This window comes from Protopterus annectens, chromosome 2.part1 (genome assembly GCF_019279795.1).
Source record: "Protopterus annectens isolate FY-2018-M chromosome 2.part1, PAN1.0, whole genome shotgun sequence".
Taxonomy (NCBI): Eukaryota; Metazoa; Chordata; order Ceratodontiformes; family Protopteridae; genus Protopterus; species Protopterus annectens.
Window position 1 is genome coordinate 1,790,125,655 of NC_056729.1, and position 20,412 is coordinate 1,790,146,066.

The window sequence follows — 20,412 nt, forward strand, 5'->3', positions numbered from 1 at the left end:
TACATTTACTGTGATTAGATGTTATAACGTATTTATTGCTACCTGAGTAGCTTTTGTTCCTAACTCTATTATGATTTTACTCTGAAGTACGCATCATCTTCTTGCTGTGTCTAATTATGGTGGCTGCCAAAGAGCAATTACTAGAAAATGGAAATCAAAATCTAAACCAACTATATTAGAAGTAGTGAATATAATGACAGAGATAAAACAAGTGGACTTGAGATCTTTAGAAAAGGGTAGGAACAAACTACATAGGAAAAAATGAGAATTGTGGGAACAGTACATATATGGGAGGAATGAGGTTTAAAAGGCGGCAGAAATTAAATGAGCTATTTAATGTTTGAGTGAGAAGGACTGGGTAGATTATAAGTGATGTATAATGTTTGCAACTGGGAGTGTGTCAGCATGGAGTATGGGGTTTGTGGTCTAAAATGCTTGTGCCGGTGTCATACCTCTCAACCTGGAAACATCAAAAATCTGGACAAAGGCCCATAAAAAGTAGGTACAATGGGCCAAAAATCAGGATACTGATTAACAAAAAATTTGCATACATAATCATGCAACTCCACCCATTCCAGTGGAATTGTAGGATACCATCAACATGTATTCCTTCCAAGGTTATGGAACATACATGGAGTCTCCTATGACTAAAATGTTACATGGTAGAATTAGTGTCATGTAGTGTGTTGTACTTGCTCCGCGGTGGTGCAGCAGTAGCGCTGTTGCCTCACAGCTAGAGGTTCACCCATTCGATTCTCTTCTTGGGTTGGGAGTGCCTTCTGTGTGGAGTCTGCATGTCCACCCCACGGTAGAGTGGGCGTTCGAAAGACATGCGTTGAATGGGCGTGCCTTCATTGAAGGTTGGGCATCGGGCTGGCAACTCGACACCATAAAAATCTACTGCCAATCATTAGTGGACCGAAGTCCCGCTGTGGCGACCCCTAACCTGGAAAAGCCGAAAGACAAACAACAACAGTGTGTTGTACTTGCTGAAATCAATGTAAAACTAGTACTGCTATGGTTTATGCTTGTATGTGTGTGTTCATTTATGATTAAAAAAAACTGCCCTAACTTTTTCACTTTCCATCGCACACACATCAGCATTGCAAGTAAGGGGTTAGCAGTGGTGGTCTGGCAAAAACTGAATGAATGTGTGTGAAAGCAACTGCTTGTTAGCATAGTCAGTAGCATCTCCGAAGGCAAAGTGTGCACAGTGGAGCAATGGGCATCATTTTTCCTTAGGCCCCGAAAGATGACATGAGACTAACATTTTGCATTCCTACCTCATCAAAGTAACACAAAATAATTCTATAACATAGTTCTAACCAAAAATAAAAATTTAAGAATTACTCCATGAGAATATTATTTTTGATTATTACATCAGAAAAAGACTATTGCTATTTAAAAAGTGGTTCTTCATCAAGGCTACTTACTTCCAAGTCAAAAATTCAGAGAAACATTTTTTCTATCCCCCTTATCTAATCTCCTTGAGAAATGTATTCACTCTCAAGTCATAAAATTCCTAAACACACACAATCTTCTCTCCTCCACACAACATGGCTTCCGGCAAAATCACAGCACAACTGCTCTCCTCCCTTTCACCAACCAGGTCAACCTTCACAGAAATAATAATAATTTTCTTTCTGCAATATTTTTAGATCTCTCAGGGGCATTTGATATGGTCTCACACTCCAAACTTCTAGACTCCCTGGCTTCCCTATCCTTTGCTCCTGGTTGAAAAGCTATCTGTCACATAGGCAGCAATAAGTTTAATGGCAAGGCATGCAATCTCCTTTACTCCCAACTACGATAGGCGTACCACAATGCTCGATTTTAGGCCCACTACTCTTCTCCATATTTACCAACAATCTACACACCTCCACCCAGCATGCCTCCCTTATACAGTATGCTGACGATTAGACTCTTATCTGCTCCACCACTTTCCACTCTACAACTCACACAAGAATGCTTCAGTTCTGTAGAAAGTTGGATTACTGATACCCAACTTATCCTAAACTTTAATAAGACAAAATTGATACTTTTCACCTCCAATAAATCTTTACCTACCTCCCTATCCTTTTCAATCTTTTCCAAAAATGGTACCATCATATCTCCCTCTGACCATACCAAACTCCTCAGTGGAGAAATTGACAATAACCTAGTCTTCGATATCCATATCTCACAAACCATAAAAAAAGGTCTACAAAAAATGGGAACCCTACACAGGCATAAAAAAATTCCTCTCAGAACAGGCACGGATCACCCTAGTCCAAACCAATCTACTCTCCACTCTAATTTATGCCATGCCAATTCTTACCGAAGTCAGAAAACCTGATCTCACCAGACAAATCTTGTTACAATAAAACTGCCAAGTTTGCTAACAACACCTTCAGAACCCATCGCTGTCAATCTGTAAGGGAACTATGATGGTTAGTACTTCCCCAGCTACTCAATTACCACCAGCTAGTCATTGCCTTTAATATTGTTAGACATCCTGAAAAAAACCCAGCACTAATCCAGTTAATCTCTCCATACAGATCTAATCATCCTCTCTGATCTACTGAGAAATCCCTCCTCTGCATCTCTAAATCTAACAACTCAAGGAAAGCTCTTTTTTCTCATGCCATAGCTAGATCCTGGAATAACCTCCCCCCTTCTCTGACCTGTCCCAACTAACACATATTTCAAAAATGCTCTCAAATCGCATCTTATGAATACATGGTTATGTCCATGCATCACATGAATCTCACAATCTCAGCACACTTTACACCTTCCTTCCAGCTATCTCTATTGTATATATGCTACAGTTAGGTATCTTACTGTCAACTTGAAATTGCATGATATGTCATGTCTAATAATTAGATTTTTTATTCTTTTATCCTATCTCACTAATCAGTATTAAAGCTTTGATGTATGAGACTCTCTATCTTTGTAAATTTACTCACTTACTGCTGATGTATTGTTTAGACTGGATCGTATTAGACTTTTTATGTCTGTACTTACCTCAATTGTTGCTGTTATATGATTGTTTGTATTACCATGTTGATGTTAATCTAATTGTGGAGCTTTTCTCCCCGGGCCTCCACTGTAAATGGACCTGTGTCCAGTCGGACTATCTCAGTAAAGAAATGTTAAAAATAAATAAATAAATAAATAAATAAAATAAGTAACAAGATTATGTTCCCAGATCATAAACTCAGACAAGTATATTAAAGCTCTAGCTTAACATGAACCAATACAATCGCCCACAATAAAAGGAAGCACAAAAATTCAGTTTTATAACGGAGGAAGAAATGCAACACAACCACCAACACTTTATTTACTTTATTTTATTTATTGACATTTGTTAACCGGATTGGTCCAGCTGGGTTTTTGGTCCGTTTTCAGTGGAGAACCAAGGAGAAAAGTTCCAAAACAGATATTATACAGACATAAAAAGTTAACAATTACAACTGACATATGAAGAGATATAAAAAAAAAAAAGAATAAAAAAATATTCAGGAACACTACAGATACAGGTGAAAACATGCAAACTATTTACATTATTGTAAACTATATGTTTACACATTAAAGTTTTTTTTTTTTATATATTTACATGCAGATTAATTGATCAGATGAGAGTGTTCGGTTCAGTTTGCAACCCTTAGTTGAGGGATCACATTATTGAGGGGATGGAGGTTAGTGAGGAGGGGTAGCCCTTGGAGGGAAAGATGAGGTTAGGTTGGGGCTGTAGGATGTTGAAGACAAGTGGCTTTCCTTTCATACTTGGACAAATCTCTCTATTTATTAATTACATGGGGACTGGGGAGAGGGGAGTTTAAAAAAAAAAACTTTCTAGCTATAAATACAAATGCAGAACAAGACGTGGTTAGACTACTTAGTTTCTCTATGCATCACTAATACATCTTTGTTCATAAATTATTGCGAATTATTGAAGTAATGATTTGTTAATGTGGGTATTCAAAATGTATATTCTTCCTGAAATTGTATGTTCCTATTTGCATTTGTTTCATGTGCTATAGCTGTACCTAGGCAGTTGCCTAGGGACTGATGATCGGTGGGACTGGAGGATGTTGTGGTGAAAAAAGGTATTAAAAAAATTTAGTTTTTTTCATTGGATTCTGATCCAACAATTCTGACCTGCCCAGCACCCACCTGTTTCAGTGACTAATATCTCCCCAATTGCTGCAGCATGCCGCACTCATGTCACCTTGCTTTGTTTTTGGCCTCTGAGAGGCTGGCTTCTTCCATTCAGGTAGGAGGGCGGGGGATATTGGTCATGTTCCACTATTTTATTTTCCACACTGCCACTTTTTAAAAATGTTTTTCAGGTTTATTTGTTGTATTATATACCTGTCTAAATGTCTCACCTCTCTTCTTTACAGACAGACACAGACAACTAATCCATAGCTCCCCACCCATTTTGGTCTGTTCTACCACTCCCCCATCCAACCGACTTAATCTCTCGGTCTACTCAGCTCAGCGGCCGCAAATAATACTAATGTGTTTTCTTTAATTATTTAGTGGTTGCCATGTAATAAAAAAAGGAAAGATAGTTCCTAACCACCACCAACATCAGCAGCCCACAGATGTGAGCAAGATAACTATTAAGGAAGTGCTGATAAGAGCTGACCGAGGTAGCTTGGCTGTCCACAGTGCCTAGAGGGCTCCCTAACTATCTAAGTAGATGCCGGAGGGGCCACACAACTGAAAAAGCAAAATGTATGCACTGCTTTGCCTCTTCTCTCCTCTCTGGCTGGCTGTCCACCAGCAAAACAGCCAAGTGTTTTAATGTTTCTGTTTCCTGATGTTTTTGTTATTAAAAAAAAATGTACATGACAGTTAGCATTAGCAGCACAGAAAGGCTGTTATTTGTCCCCAATACCTAAAACTGATGTCTTCTGGAGAGCTGGTGAATTAAACTTAATGGTTCGATTCTCAGCTAGAGCGTCTTCTGCGTGGAGACATGCGTGAATAGGCGTACCTTCGTTGAAGGTTGTGCGTCAAGCCTGGCAAGCGGGTACGTAAAAATCAACTGCCAATCATTAGCGGACCGGAGTTCCGCTGTGGCGACCCCTAACCGGGAAAAGCCAAAAGACACAATTACAAATAGTTAGCTACAGATGTCGTTGACTTACGAAAGTGTTTATTAATTCACTCATTCTGTCAACATCTCAAGTTAACAGTGCTTATATTTTAAAACTGCCCCAGATTACCACAGGCTGCTCGTCCAGTTCTTTTATTTTATTTATTTATTTTTATTTAACATTTGTTAACTGAGAAAGTCCGACTAGGACAGAGCCTATTTTCAGTGGAGGCCCAGGGAGAAATGCTCCAGACGCATGTCTTTGAATTTTAATACTGGACGAATTAAATATTTTCAAAAGGGAGAAATGCTCCAGACGCACGTAATTCTGGATGAATGAAACATCTCCAAAATTTGCAAGTGCATATTTCCTTACATCGGTCACATCAGGCAGGTACGGGAATGGAAATGTAAGACTTAGTGTACGGAACATTTTAAACTCTCACGAGGTTACCATAGTCACCAATACTCTTTAAAAAGAAATGGAAAGTGTACAAATGAGCTAGCAAAGAAAACAAACAAGATTTAATGCTTATTAGCCATAGGGTATTCTGCTTTGCATCATGTAGGTCTGGCTGAAGATTTATGGAGGCTAGTTATGATGGCAGGTACAAGGTTTTCAGCTTACTTGGCTTGGAGATATCCCTAGTGTTTGTCCACAGCCTGGGTAGTATTCTGTAGCTACAACTTTGCGTCGCTGCTTAATTCTACTTGATCTGAAATCATAGCTGTCATTAGGTGTCTCTTGTAATCTCCTCCCTTGTCGTGAGCAGAGATGCAATGCTCATTCCTTAAACGTACTAATTGCTTTGGAAGTCCTATCTTGCAATCACGATTAACCAATGACTGAATTCAGATTAATTTCATAAATGTTTCCGCTTTTGGTTACAGTTTGTGACAGTAGTATTTTTCAGAGTGTATTGTAATTATAACAATGTGGTGATAAAACAAAAAAAAAAAAAACGCATCCTTGACAAACAGCAGAGGTATGACATCCATGCATATAATGTAGTTGTCAAAACTATCTTAAAGCTTGAAAGTTTGAATAATTCTAAATGCGTATCTTTCCCCTTCTTTTTCTACTCTTGTTTATTTCCTCACAGGATTACAGCCCTCCCTTATAAATTTTTTTTCAAAATATTTTATTAAGTTTTCCATGATTCCCTTATAAATTTGAGTAGGTACAGAATAGCTTACTTCATTGTATGTCATCATGGTAGGTCCTATCATGGTACTTACTTACACAGTTTGAACTGCTATTTCATTTACCTTCAGAAAGTGATAAATCCTCTCAATTTTGTATATATTTCTCTTGTGAAATCATGACTCTTGCAATGTATATTGTGAATATGATCCAAAACTGTAATATGCACTTTACTACATTCTCTATCTATTGCATTTGAAAAAAAAATCAGGAATTCATGGCACCCCATTATTTTGCCCTCAAAACCAGTAAATACCGAGGAATTTGGTAGAGGTGAGAGGTGTAGTCGTTGAGGTTTGTTTTCATTTATATAAATGTGTGATTGCTTATGTCGTAAGTGGTGGCTTAATAAAGAGATTTCTTGTTTAAAAAAGGGGACAGGATTTGAATAATATATGTAATGTTGCTTAGGTTACATGATATATAGCAATACATGTGTAGTATTTATTAATATTAATTTCTTAATACAGTTTGATTACTTTTGTATAATTGTATAATTGCCTATGTCACAACTGATAATTCAATAAAGGTGCGTTTAAACAAAAAACAAACAAACAAACAAAAAAAGTAGTACACATCATCATCATCATCAGCATCACTGGTGTCGTCTTGCGAGTACCTTCACGAGGTGAACCCTGTTTTCACAAAATCTCACCAAGATGACACCGGAAAAAATGACAGTGTAGCATCCTAATTTCAAACTTTAATCATACCTTGACTTAGGAATGGGGTCCATTCCCGTTTTGATATTAGAATCCCAAGAAATTAAAAAAGTATGAAAAACCTGACACTGGGGTCCAAATGGAGAGATGATAAAATCAACCAAGGGAGAGTAGTATTGCTGGAAATGAGTTCATCTTCAAATCCTGGTGAGTACCTTCACGATTTGGACCCCCCCCCCCTTTTTTTTTTTTTTTTACAAAATTTCACCAAGGCGACACTTACACACAGAGTGTACTTTATATAGCATGCATCACGGACAGAAGTAGGTTAAAAAATAAAAAAGATAGGTGGGTGCATACATCCCAGTATAAAAAAATGTGTCGAACCCAGGAATGAAAAAAAAATGACAGAGTTGAATCCTTAACACATGGAAACCTTCCGACAATGGGGTAAGGCCAGGCTCAGGGGGAGGATGGGCCTCCTGTTATATTAGGAAGTAGTAGTCCACAAAAATCCCAAAAACTGATAGGCCAAAGAAGAGCCATACAGATGACAGAGTGGACTACTGAGGATAAGAAAGAAAGAAATCATGTACTATGCAAGAAACACAGAATTTCTGGACAGAATATATAGAAAAAGATTAAGAGAAAAATTAGAGGAAAAAAAAAGTTGTCAAAAGCTTTAAATGCAAATTTGTGTTCATTAATACGACAGATTCTTGAAAAACATTACATACACCAAGAAACCTTGGGCCATTTGGAAAAAGAAGCGACTGAGGAAGTGTGAAAATATATGCTGAACGGATAGAAAAAGTAAAAGAAAGAATAAGGAGTTCAAATGTACATGATATGAAATGGAATGAAGTAACAGCCAGAGAAACTGAAACAAAATTAAGAAAAGCTCCTAAATGAAAAGCCACAGGCCAAGATACAGTACTTAACTTCTGGCTAAAGGTATTTACATCTTTGCATGAAGATTTAGCCATAAGTAAGAACTATTTATATGCGGACCCCGAACAGACGCTAAACTGGTTAACAACAGGAGAAACAAACTCGTCCTTAGTGCTTAAATCCAAAAAAAACACATGAAAAATAAGTATATTTTAAGCCAGTACTGCACTTTGTTAATTGTATTTAATTGAATTACTGTTTCATTTTTGCTGTTTGTGACTGCTTTTTACTCCGCACTTTGAAATGGTTTAATTGCCTTATATAGCATAAACTAGATTCAGACCTGCTGAATCTAGACTGTTTGGTATCACTGTGCTCTTAAACCAGCCATCTTACATAATCCAAGAAGCAGGTAGACCACCACCACGAACGATATAACAGCCTTATTACATAAAATCCAAGAAAAAGGTAAGCGCTTTCGCGTGCTGCCAGATGCACGCTTCTTCAGACAAGTTTAAAAACAATGTAATGATCCACTTCTTATATATTAAGAGGGCTTACCTGCACCCTTGTGCAGAAGTGTGTAGCTCAGGGCCCATCTGAATTGGGGACTGCTGAAGAAAGGCTCAGTTTGGGGCTTTCCCATTGGTAGTTGTGTTAAAAACTATTTAAATTTACCTGTATATACGCCTTGCATTTGCCCATTGCTGCACACCATGCAATGGGGTTTTGTAGTGCCCTGTATAGATGCAAACACCTGAGAACATTATTTTTCCCTAGAAAAGTTCCAGTAGAACCCCTCCCCAATCTTCCCTGCTGAACAAAGGGCAACTCAATCGCACTCTAAGCAGGGTTATCACACTTATCATCCACAACCTATTATACACCCACTGCCTTTGCTACTCCAAGTCAAACGATCCCCCTAGTTATGCCAAAGTCCTCAGTCCAGCTAGCCCACTTCCTTCCCAAATACCACATTCAGAAAAGTTCTGCCACAATGGATGGTTAGTTTCCCATTATTTCTCTTGCCAGCTTGATTGATATGGGCATCTTGAGGCAATGTAGCAATTGTATACTGACTACCATTTACTCCTACACCAAACTAACACCCTATGTGAGAGGTGAAAATACACTGTGGAATTAGAGTCATCTCTCCCACATAAAAACAAACAAAACATCAAACAGGTTGTCAGCAGACACGTTTCACCTCTAACACAAAATAAGGTCATGACACACACACCCAAATACGTGGAGGTAATCACTAAAAGAACAGATATCTCCCAAACACACACCACTCACATTCACCATTAAGCAAAAAGAAAACACTACACATCAACACACACACCAGTGCCTCAACAAATAAGCCCCTAAGGCAACACACATCAAACGTCTTGGTCATACGTGACTCCAAAGTGAGACACACAGATGTCTCCCTCACCAGAATGGACAAGGAGAAGGTCACAGTCAGCTGTCTATGAGGTGCCAGGATCCGACAAAATATGCATTCATAAGTCACTCAACAAGTACCATTATGACACTGTCATAGTCCATGTTGGAATGAATTACTTGAGACGTACCTTTCTGGACTATATGAATAGACATATGATGGAAAGTGCAGTTGTGTACAATTATCATAAATGTAGATGTTCGAGTGTATTCACTGTTTCAGTCATTACATTTGAGTAATCTGCTGACAGGATGCCCTCAGTCTGCCTGAATTCCAAAGTCTTGGGTCCTGCATCAGTTGCTGTCTCCTCTTCCATGACGTCAGGTCGTCAGGGGTATAAAACATGCAGCCGACGCCATTTTCTTTAGTTTTTTTTGCCCCCGATGTCAGGTGCCCCCAAAAAGGTAGCAATATTATATATATATATATATATATATATATATATATATATATATATATATATATGTGTGTGTATCTATATACATGCACCAATATAAACTTTACCTTCATCTACAAGCAAATACACCACATAGGTTGTAGAAGATAGAGAAAAAAAGATAAACTGTAGAATGACAGGGGGATGGTGGGAGGGTAACCTGGACTGCAACAGTGAATACACTCGAACATCTACATTTATGGTAAGTGTATACAGCTGTACTATGTTCTTTGTGTTTCACTGTTGCAGTCATTACATTTGGGTAGAATCCCAAAGCTGTGGTTGGGAGGCTGGAGCTAAACAGCATTAGGTGTGGCTATAAGGCCCTGCAGCACTGCAGTGGCAAAGCCTGCCCTGGACTTAAGAGTAGAGAGGCAAATGGTAATGCTTTGTAAAGGCGTGAACAGAACTCCAAGTAGCAGCCTCTAGAATATCTTTGGTTGGTACTCCTCTGAAAAAGGCTGCTGAAGTAGTTGCAGCTCTGGTGGAATGAGACCTAATGCCCTTGCCACAGGTTTACAATGGTGTAAGTAGCAGAAACGGATGCAGTGGCTTATCCACTTTGAAATTGTCTGCTTTGAGATAGCCTTTCCTTCTGATCCTGCAGCATATGACACTAGTAATTGCTTAGTTTTTCTTAGAGCTTTTGTCCTGCTCAAGTAGAATCTTACTTGTCTGTGTATGTCCAAGGAATGCAGAATTCTCTCCCCTTTGTTCTGTGGATTTGGATAAAAAGTTGGCAGATGAATTGTTTGGTTAAGAGCCACACTGGAAACCACCTTAGGCATAAAAGTAGGATTTGTCCTCAGAGACACCCTGTCTGGGTAAAATATGATAAAAGGCTCTACAGACATGAGAGCCTGTAGATCTGAAACTCTTCTTGCTGAAGTAATTGCTAGAAGAAGAGCTGTCTTCCATGATAAGAACTTTATATCAGCGGTAGCGGCTGGTTCAAATGGAGGCTGGGTGAGCTTTTCCAATACATAATTGAGGTCCCATACAGGTAATGGTGATTTTCTAGGAGGCCTTAGGTTTTTGGCTCCTCTAAGATACTGCTTTAGTAAAGGATGAGAAAAGATTGGTGGCTCTGTATTGTAATGAGCCGAAATGGCAGAGGCATGGATTTTGATTGATGAGAAAGACAGGCCTTTGTCAAGCATCTCAGTTAAGTATTGTAATATCTGAGGAATATGTGGTTCTGCTGTATCAGTTCCTTGTGCTTGATTCCAAGCACAGAATCACTTCCATTTGTCAGCATAAAATTTTCTAGTACTAGGCCTTCTGGCTTCCAAAATGACATCCATCACAGCTTTACTGAGAGGTGTCAATCGTATGATTACATGATTAGCCATGCTGCCAGGTTCAAAGTCTGTAGTTGATTGTGTAGGATCCGATTGTTTTGCTGGGACAGTAGTTGTGGTCTTTGAGGCAAGGTCCAAGCTGGGTATTGAGACAAGTACCTTAGGATTGGGTACCAGTAATGGCGGGGCCAGTCCGGGGCAATTAATATCATCTTTGGCTTCTCTTGCCTGACTTTTAGGAGGACCTTGGGTAGAAGAGGCAGAGGAGGGAAGGCGTAAACCGACAGGTTTTTCCAATTGAAGGATAGGGCGTCCACTTTCCATGCTTGTCTGTGATAAGTCCTTGTGCAGAATCTTTTCAATTGATAATTTTGAGGAGAGGCAAATGGATCTATGTCTGGGCTCCCCCATTTCTCTGTTATCATGCTGAATACTTGTGGATTTAGTTTCTACTCATGAGGATCCATAAGGTTTCTGCTTAAATCGTCTGTCAGAGTGTTCTGTTTTCCTGGCAGGAATTGAGCTTGAAGATTTATTTGGTAGGTCAAAGCTGTGTCCCACAGTGCCATGGCTAATCTGCAAAGGGGGTATGTGTGTGTGCCCCCTTGCTTGTTTATATACCACATGACTGTGGTGTTGTCTGTTTTTATCAGTAGTTGTCCTGGATGAAGCAAGTCCTTGAAGGCTGTTAGGGCATTTTGAACAGCTAGCATTTCTTTCTGGTTGATATGTACATTCATTTGATTTGGTGCCCATATGCCCTGAATGCATCTTCCTGCCATGTGGGCCCCCCATGCATAATCTGATGTGTCTGTTGCTAAGGTTTGGCTGGCATGGGGTAGAGTGAAGGGCCGTCCCATGTTTTGGTGACAGGCCTTTGCCCACCATACAAACTCCTGCTGCAGGCAGGGGATGAGAGGGATCATTGTTTCCAGACTGTGTGAATGTTGACTCCATAAACTTTTTAGGTACCGTTGCAGTTTCCTCATATGCAATCTTGCATATGGAATTAGTAGGATGCAGGATGCCATGAAGCCCAGAGCCTGCAGAATTTGTCTTGCAGAAGACTGGGTTTTTGTTGCCATCAGTTTGAAGTAAGTAGTCAGTTGCCTTTGTTTGTCTGGCGTGAGGTAAGCCATCTGGGCAGTTGTATACAAGCTTGCACCCAGGAATGTTATCTTTTGAGAGGGTACCAGTTGTGATTTCTTTTCGTTTGTGTACCCTAGGCATGCTAGAAGCTTTTTCACAAACACCAGGTGTCGTAGAAGAGTGTCTTTGTTCTCTGCTTGAATGAGACAGTCGTCCAAGTAAGGATATATTTGAATACTTCTTTGTCTGCAAAAAGCAATTATTGGTGCCAAGCACTTTGTAAAGACCCTGGGCTCAGCACATAAGCCAAAGGGCAGTGGAGAGAATTGGTAATGCATTAAGCCAGCCTTGAATCTGAGGTATCTTCTGCATGACTGTCTTATTGGGACATGCAGGTATGCCTCTTTTAAGTCTAAAGTCACCAGCCAAGTATTCTTGCCCAGCATGGGCAGAAGCTGTTGCAAGGTGAGCGTTTTGAATTTTGGAATGTCCAGGTTTGTGTTCAAAATCGATAAATCCAGTATTGGCCACCAGGCCTTGTCCTTTCTGGGTATCAAGAACAGTCTTGAGTAAAAACCTTGTCCTTTTCCTGTTTTGGTACTGTCTGAATGGCCCCCATATCCATGAGGGACGTAACCTGTTTATGTGCCTCTGCCCACTGTTTTTTTGGTAGGTCTGGCCAACCATTTGTCATTGGCAGAGTGTGGAAACGGAATATGTATCCCTGTGATACGATGTTCAGTACCCACTTGTTCTGGGTTACTAATTGCCATTTTTTTGCAAAAAGTGCTAATTTTCCCCCAATGGGTGCTGCCAACAGATAAGTGCTTGGTGTAGGCAGAGGGAAGTCATTGGGATAGCTTTCTGTAGGTTTGCGCTTTATCTCACCCAGATTTGGAGGTGGATGCACCCCATTGCTTTGACCTGTATGAGTCTTGAGCCTGGTACCTGGAACCCTTAGGGCATCTGGATTGCCCCTTTGAGCTCTGTCTGACACAGGAAAGGACTGATTTTTTGTAGGCCAGTGTCTACTGAATCTAGGTGGCTGCACTTGTAAGAAATCTTTAACAGTTTGCATAGACTTAGCTTTGTCTTCCATTTTCTTTAAAACCTCTTCTGCCTTAACACCTAACAGAGCATCATGCTGTAAAGGTGCATCTAGCAATTTAGCTTTAACATGATCAGGCACATTTTGCTCCTTTAACCAGGCATGCCTCCTAATCACAGATCAAGTAACTGCGGCCCTGCAGGAGGCCTCTAAAGAATCAAAACCACATTTCAAAGTATGCTTTCAAACTTGTTCAGCTGCATGCAATAATTCCTACAATTCCTTATTTTCTGCACATTCTGAAATCAACATCATTTTCTGTTTCAGCAATCCCATAACATGTTGTTGGTACTTAAGCATATGAAACTGACAGTTTAAGGCCCTAATTGTCAAGGTTGCAGATGTATAAACATTTTTTCCCCAGCGGGGGTGGCCTAATGGTTAAGGTGTTTGCCTTACAAACACAAGGTGCAGGGTTTGAGTCTCACAAGGGATAATTGGCTAAGCTTAAAATGGCTCGCAAGGGCAGTTAGCTTAGTACTAATTTATATTTATATGAATCTCTGTCGGAGGGGGTAGGGTTTTTTGCTGTTAAGACCTTAACTCCCATTGGACTCTGTGAAATAGTTTCAGGATCAGCAGCAGGTTTCTAAATAAAAATTTATGAGAGTCAGGGACCCTGTTATACCTGTCAGGCTTGCTGGGAGCCGGAGGTAAAGAGTCAGGCTTGACTCCGAAAAAAAACATCATCCACAATGTCTAACACAGGGGGAATGGCTAAAGGCTTGTGCTGAGAGAGAAGGAGGAAATCCCTGAGCCTCTTTTTTGATTCTGAGAAGTCTTGACTCTCCCAGTGAAAATGCTCCCTCAAAGTATGCAAGGTTTCTCCAAATTAATAATCCTCTAGAGAAGATGCAGATGGAATAGACTCCTCAGCATCAGAATCCTCATAAGGATGTAAAGATAATTCCTGATCAGAAGACGAATCAGAAGAAATAGAAACCTGATCTGAAGATTCAGTCAGTGTCTTGCCTAGGCCTCTTATCTGGAGGAGGATGGGTACCCCTGATCAAGGTAATAAGGTCTTCAGCCATTATGATCTGTTTTTTAGGCATAGAGGCCTGTGCACGTGGCTCAGGCGTCATTTTTTTTAGTTTTTGAAGGTGTCTTTGCCTTTGGTTTTGCAGCTTACGTCAGTTTGATATAAAAATGTTGAGGTCTGAATACATCCTCAGACGCCAGTGCCTGCTCAGCGGCTCCGGACCCATCCGAGGGAGATACGTCCGTCGGTCCAACATCTTGAGTATCTTGCGGCATGCTGGACTCCACATGGGTGTCGGTAGAGGCCTGCAACTCAAAGGTAGCGGGTATCAGGGGCTGCGAAAGTGCCTCAATGAGTACCGGCGACTGGCTTAGGAGAAGCTTCGTCGTCGGTTTTGGATCTCGACTGTCTTTCTCTGTCCTTTTCTTTGCGTTTTTTTATGTACTCCGGTAGTCGGATTGCTATCCGACGATGTCTCTGGGTAATTAAATCTGTTTCCAAAATACTTACATGCAAAAATATACCGACGCTTAATAGTGCGCTTGTTAAATCCAGCACAAAACTGACAGCCAGGCACGCTGTGATCAGGGCCTAGGCAAGGAATACAGTATAAATGGAAATCCTTATGAGGTATTTGCTTCCCACAAGTAATACAATTATTAACTTTTTCTGACATCGGTAAACAGCAAGAAAAAAGTTTCCCCAATGGGGTACTTAGCTTTATTGAAGACTTCGGTTCTGAAACTCAAACGCGAATATTTCAGTAGTCGGCCGACCGGCACTTGCGAAATGCTTCTGCTTCGGGCACCGCGTGGCAAGAAAGACTGAAGAAAATGGCTAAGGCTGCATGTTTTATATCCCTGATGACCTGACGTCATGGAAGAGGAGACAGCAACCGACGTAGGACCCAAGACTTTGGAATTCAGGCCGACTGAGGGCAACCTGCCAGCAGATTACCCAAATGTAATGACTGCAACAGTGAAACAAGAAGAACATCTCTCTGATCATGGGTCCCAGACAGGTATGTTCCTAGTCCTAAGCAGTATGCTACCCTCACCCAGGATGATGCAACAATATAAACAAAAAAATGAATGACTTCAACAAATGACTTGGCTTCTGGTGTCAGTGCAGGGGGGATCCAGTATCTGTCATCCTGGAAGGATATGGAAGACAGACCTCGCTGCTTTGCAAGAGATGGCCTACGTCTGTCTTCTCTTGGCTTTCAGACACTGGCAAAGGCCCTTGCTACTCCCCTAGTGCCCGTTTTAGGCAATGTCAAAAAATAAATTTCCCAACATAACAATCTAATTGAGACAAACTCAAGTTGTGCTGCTTAATGCTAGGAGTTTGCACATGAAACTGCACTCCCTGGAAGCACTCCTCACCTTGGAGGATGCTACTGTCTGTGCAGTTACAGAGACATGGTTCAAGACTGCTGAGAGCACCCGGCCATGCAAGGCTACAATGTCTTCCATACATTCAGACCTCAAAAAAAGCATGAAGGAAGCAAAGGTGGAGGTGTACCCATCCTCATTAAAACCAAATAAACAGCATGAATCTCTTGAACTACTGCATGTCCAGTTAACTACTGGGAAAGTACTACACCAAACTGTTGCTAGCTACAGGCCCCCCACCATGAACCAGGATAAGCAAATTGCCTACTTCGATTTACTGGAATCCATCGCTATATAGTCCAACACCTTATTAATGGGAGATTTCAACTATCCTTCCAGAGCCTGGGGGACATATATGAGCAAAAACATGTTCACCCAGAGGTTCCTGGACTTCCTTAATAGTTAACACAAGTCCTCTGGAACAGATAGTCTGTACCCCCATCAGGGGCTCTAATATTCTGGATGTAGTACTCACCAACATGGTGGGGTCACTGTACTTCTCCATGTGTGATGCCCTACATGGTTAGGTTAGGCCACAAATCAGTCTTGTTTGAACTAACTATTGGAATTGACATGCTCACAGGAACAAAAATTATAAAAAAAAAAACTTCACCAAAGCGAACTACAGCTAACTAAGCAATGGTATAAAAAAGGTTCATACCACTTACAATCACAGACATCAATGATCACTATGCGGAAGTGTAAGGAAATGGCTGTACAAACACTTCAGCGACTGTATAAACTCTGCTACCTGGCAGGATCAAATCCAGGTCTTCCCATAAAAACAAACCACTGTGGTGGCTTAAAATATAAAAAGATTATATAACAAACAGGAAGAAACTGTTGCTCAAAAGCAAAAGGGACATCACTCTGCAGAGGAGGAGTTCCCTCCCAAGCCTAAACAAGAAAATCAGAAATCTTGGAAAGTTTTCAAACAAATTATGAAACTAAAACCACATCCCTAGCCAAGGATAATCATAAGACATTCTTTAGCTATGTCTGAAGTCTAAAAGGGAATGCCCATCTAAGTGCAGAATCTGGTTATAAATGGGATCAATTATACTACACCAGAAGACATCATCAACTTGCTAGTTGACAGAGTCAGCGCAAACTTCACCACCCTATCCCACCTACACCAGCCCTCTGACTAGTATCTCTAGAGAACAGGCCATCTTTGCACTCAGCAAGGCCAAAAACACAGCCTCAATGGGACCAGATCATATCCCAGGTTGTTTACTAAACAATCTAAAACCATCCTTGCCCTAACAAGCTGAGTAGCTGCGTGAATATAACCTCAGCCATACCTCGACTTGCAAGCCATCAGATTCCCTATTCAGCGTCACAGCTTAAAATTTAATGCAATCCTTGCCCTACAAACTGAGTAGCTATTCAAATACAACCTCAGCTGTATCTTGACTTGCAAGCCACTGGATTCCCTATGCAGCTTCACGGGTTAATTTATTATAATCCTTGCCCTACAAATGGAGTGGCTGTTTGAATATAACCTCAGCCGTACCTCAACTTGCAAGCCACTGGATTCCCTATTCAGCTTATAGAACTGTGGTTCACAGTTGTTTTTGTTTTGTATCTTGTTTCCTGTTTTCAAAATTAATACACCACTGTGGTGGCGTGGACAAAAGCGAGGGTGCATATTTTTTTTCTTCCTACTGCTATACTAGGTTTTTAGCATCCCCCTAGTTGTCTAGAACTGACTCCAATATCAGAAAAAGAATAAAGTTATTAATAGGTAAAGGGAAAAGCTACAGCATTAGCGACTAATGGTGTAAGCACTAAAACTAGGCTACGAGAATAAGAAGTGCTGTTAAGGTACTCGATACAGTCTCCCTAATAAGCTAATCTCTGCACAGCAGCTACAGGTTACAATTTAGGATAAGAGCAATGAGTGCAAGCTAACCATCTGGCCATAATGAGTCTTCTACCTTGTCAATATTAACCAACAGTGTTCAGGAAAAGTCAAAATTATACCTTAAAACAGATTGCTTTTTGTGTAGTTTTCTCCGGTTGTGGCTTTTCCCCGTCCCTATTATAATTGGTTTCCATTGCTACTATGAAACGAGTAACTGTTGACAATAACCCCTCCCCCTAAGGTTAGCTTACTAATAGGGGTTAGGCGGGAAGGCGTCATTCTGAAAATCCTCAAGTCAGTCAGTATTGGGCCCCTATGCATCTGTGGGAATGCAGGCAAATATACTACTTGTTGTATTTGTAAAGCATCTTGAACCAGTTATTTAAACAACTTCTGGGTATTTTTCTACGAATAAAACAAAAAACCCTGTACTAGGTCTTGCAGTTGGCAACTTCTGTGAAAATCAGAATGCAGATATTGTAAAACATGTTTTAACCTAGGCTCTGGAAATTTTTGAGGATATACTAATGCAATTCAGCCAATCTTCATGAGATTTCTTAGCTCATTGTGAATGTTTTTAAACCTGAGAAAGTTATAATTATGTACAGTTGCTAGCAAGTCGTGTTTTGCGTCTTTGTGTCTGTTCTGGGATATATAAATGCAATGTAACTAGTTTTCTTTCTAAATAACATTATAGTACAATGCTTTACACCTAAGAAAGTTCCGTCAGTGAGAAGCATCACTAGCAAGTGCTGTATTTTGGTTCTGCGATATTTACACTCACATAGTTTAAGCTAAATGATCCCACGTTTGTATTACTGCTAAACTGTTGCTCCACTTCAACTTTTTAACTTTAAATGCTCTGTTAATCGTTGATCCAGTTCAACTTTTTAACTGAAATGCTCTAGTTAAAGATATAATTATTTGAAAACAGCATTAATTATACCCTCTAGCTATACCCCACACTTTGAACACTATAGTCGGTTGGTCATAAACTGTACTGTCATGGCTGAGTTACTTCCTTTCCCTACAACCTTATCCTTTCTCCTTTTTTTCCAGTTAACAGCTTAATTTAATGCAATCCTTGCCCTAAAAATCAAGTGGCTGTTCAAATATAACATTAGCTGTACCTCGACTTGCAAGCCACCACATTCCCTATGCAGTGTACATAACTGTAGTTCTCATTCGTTTTTGTTTTGTACCATGTTTCGTTTTCAAAATTAATACACCACTGTGTTGGCCTACACAACTGTGATGGCACATACGTTTTTCTTTCTACTACTATACTAGGTTTTTAACACCACCTCCCAGTTGACTAGAAGTGACTCTTCAATATCAGAAAAAGAATCAAGTTATTAATAGGTAAAGGGTAAAGCTGTAGTATTAGCGACTAGAGGAATAAGTACTAAAAATAAGCTAAGAAAATAAGAAGTGCTATTAAGTTACTCGATACAGCCTCCTTAATGCACTAATCTCTGCAGATCATCTACAGGTTACAATTTAGGATAAGAGCAGTGAGTGCAAGCTAACTATCTGGCCACAATTAAGACTTCTACCATTAATATTAACCAACAATATTCAAGAAAAGTCAGAATTATACCGTAAAATAGATTTTTTTGTGTAGTTTTCTTCTGCTGTGACGTACCTACTCCATTCGCCCTTGCTCTGCTCCCCTACCCTATGCCCAAATTCCACCCACCCCCACTACAACCAAACATAGATAAAAGACAAACACATCCTTAATATTTTTACCCAATCACATCATCCAAAGGGTCTACTTTAGTTGACCGAAATGCCAGTTCGCCGACACGCAAAAGACCGAGACCAAACAACCGAAAACACACAATACCGACAACTCACAAAACCGAACACCATTACACCGACACACAAAACGTAAACTACACATTACACACAATTACATATCCACTAACCTTAACCCAAACCCTAACCCTAAGGTCCGACACTACCGCACACTTACCCTACCCACACCCTAACCCTAACTCACTTAACCCACCCCTAAACCTAAAGTCCATCACTATCGCACACTTACCTTACCTGCACCCCAACCCTAACTCACTTAACCCACCCTAAAACATAAAGCCCGTCACTATCGCATACTCACCCTACCTGCACCCTAACCCTAACTCACTTAACCCGCCCCTAAACTACACTCCGTCACTATCACACACTTACCTTACCCGAACCCTAAGTCCGACACTAGCGCACACTCACCTTTCCCGCACCCTAACCCTAAATCCCTCACTATCACACACTTACCTGTCCACTCCCTAACCCTAAATCCCTCACTATTGCACACTTACCGAGTCGCGCTCACACGTTCCCCATGTCGGTCTTTCGACTGTCGGGATTTCACCTTGTCGATCACCTTCGTTTTCGGTCGTTTGGTCTCGGTCTTCTGCGTGTCGGTGAAGTGGCGTCTCGTTCAACTCAAGTAGACCCCATCCAAACCATCTGATCACCGATTCCAATTACAACTCCTCTCATATCCTATAACATAGCAATTAACACCTCCCCTAATAAGCTTCCCCTTCTATTAATTTGCACCTTCTATCCCATACACACTTGTTATTTACTATACTCTTATTATAGCTAATATGTTACTCATACACACACTGCTGCTCAGCCTGCTCACTATAAACTACCTAATTACCTCCTACCATAATCTATAACTCGCATATATTTACTCTCCCACAAAACCAAACATTCCAACAAACACCATCTCCACAGACATTGTAATATCACCACACCTATACAATAATTCTTACACAGAACTGTTTTCACTTAAAATTCACTCACACAAAAGCAGCCCCCCATCTGCTATGCCAATATGCTAAACTGCTACCCATCCTCTCACACTTACTTCTATTCAAATTATCTCTACTTAATCTAGGCTAGGACATGCACACAAATCTGGGCCTTGAACT

General features: G+C 40.4%; 1 protein-coding gene across 2 annotated transcripts in view; it reads right to left on the reverse strand.

The window, feature by feature from the left end:
- Nucleotides 1-20,412, reverse strand: part of MTOR (mechanistic target of rapamycin kinase) — a 4,577,509-nt gene that overhangs the window by 1,950,226 nt on the left and 2,606,871 nt on the right. The gene's annotated exons all lie outside the window — the stretch shown is intronic.